Genomic DNA, 1930 nt, shown 5'->3' with positions numbered 1-1930 from the left:
AAAAAATATAAAAAAAGAAGCCTTGATTAACCTCTTTTACATATAATAATGAAAAGAAAAGAAATACAAATTGTATATTTTCTTACCTTTATACAAGACACTATACCACCAATATTCTTATCTAGAGTCTGCTTAAGAAGATACTACTTTCAACTGACTCTGATAAAACTAACAAAAAGTTTTAGCAAGAAGTAAAACTTAATCGTTGAGCCTTTGGAATGAGACAGCAACAGCTAAGTTTCACAAGTGTTAGCCAGGGGTAAAAGAAAAGCTTTTGGAAAATATTTTTACTGATTACTTCTATTTTTACATTTATGTTACTTCAAAATCGGGAAGATTCTAAATTATGCCAGAGTATCTTTTTTTTTTTTGTGGCAACTGTAACGTTTTATTGCCTTTTCATAAGATTGACAGAATAGCATTTAACAAATAGAACCCGTGTCAAGTTTCAGAGCTACAAGTTAAGGGACAACTGTAATCATTNCAATCTTTGATTTCACAGATGAAGAAACTGGGGCCAACATAGTGACTGCAGGGACATTATGAAGTGCCTATTATTTTTAGGGTCAGCTAATGCTTCAAAAATGTATCCCAGACAGAATTATTAATTAACAGATAGGTTTTATTTCTAAGTAAGTATGTGTGAATCAAAAATAACTTTGATATTAACAAACAGTTTCAGACTTAGTGACTTAACATGCGTAATCCAGGAATTTGGGAGACTTCATTATTTGTTCATATGCTAAAATTGCCATGAGTTCAAAACCAGCCTGGGCTACAATGTGAGGGACTCTTTCTTTAAAACAACAACAAACAAGTAGTTTCCATAGGAGTAAGTGCTGAGATACATCACACATGTTTGGAATTGTTGACTGATAGAGGTGAGTTTTATATATTAGAAAGAGAGTCGTTAAAATTGTCAGCAATTCGCTGTAATCATCATTCTCTTACACTTTGTATTTTGAATATTACTAAAGAAGCTTGTGCTAATGGTTGGCTGCCTAATCTGTGATACCTGTGAGAGCTGGTAAAAACCTTAATACTGAGATCCTTGCAAAGGCACTTAGGGTAGATCATACCCTGGGGTAGGTAATAATGCAGGACTTAGGCCTCTCCTTTCTTTGCTTCCTGGCTGTAATGACATGAACAGGTCATTCTATGCTAAATATTAATACTGTATATGACATACCTTGTTATCACAGGCCAAAATAACAAAGCAAAGCTTCTATACATTGATTCCCCTGAAGCCATAGTCTAAATAAAACTTTTCTCCGTTCTCACTATATAGTTTGTGTTAGCATCTGTGGTCTCTAAGAAACTTTAGAACACTGTTCTACCCTCTCCTGATTTTCATTGTCTCTGCTGAAAACTCTGCTGTTGTTCTGATGTACCTGGCTTTGTATGTGACATGATCTTTTGCTCTTGTAGCTTTCAAAGTCTTTTCTTTGTATATATTTGTTTTGACTATTTTAATTTGAGACGTTTGTTTCCTGGTTCTATTTGGTGTTTTGTTGGACCTTACTAGGCATCTGTCTCTATAGATTTGGGAAAATTTCCCCCTGATTTTATTGAAAAAAATATTCTGAGCTTTAACTGTGGCTTCTTTGTCTATGATTTGCTCTTTGTATAATGTCTCTTCTTTCATGTTCATGANATTATCATTGTTTTTAGATTTAACTTTTTGAGTTTTGGCTGAGTGATGAAATTCTTGTGATCCTTATCTTGATAATATAGAAGAACTGATAATATATTTCCATTTGATTTATTTGTGAGATACCTTCAGAATACTTTATTTAAATTTCTGTATTTTTATTTCAAGTTTTATTTAAGTTTAGATTTTTCTCAACAATTATATGTCTTTATTATTATTTCTATTTTGAATTCTTTTATTAGCTTAACCATTTTCAGTTTCTTTTTTTCTTTTTTTTTT

This window comes from Mus caroli, chromosome 9 (genome assembly GCF_900094665.2).
Source record: "Mus caroli chromosome 9, CAROLI_EIJ_v1.1, whole genome shotgun sequence".
Lineage (NCBI taxonomy): Eukaryota > Metazoa > Chordata > Mammalia > Rodentia > Muridae > Mus > Mus caroli.
This window is presented reverse-complemented; position numbering follows the sequence as displayed.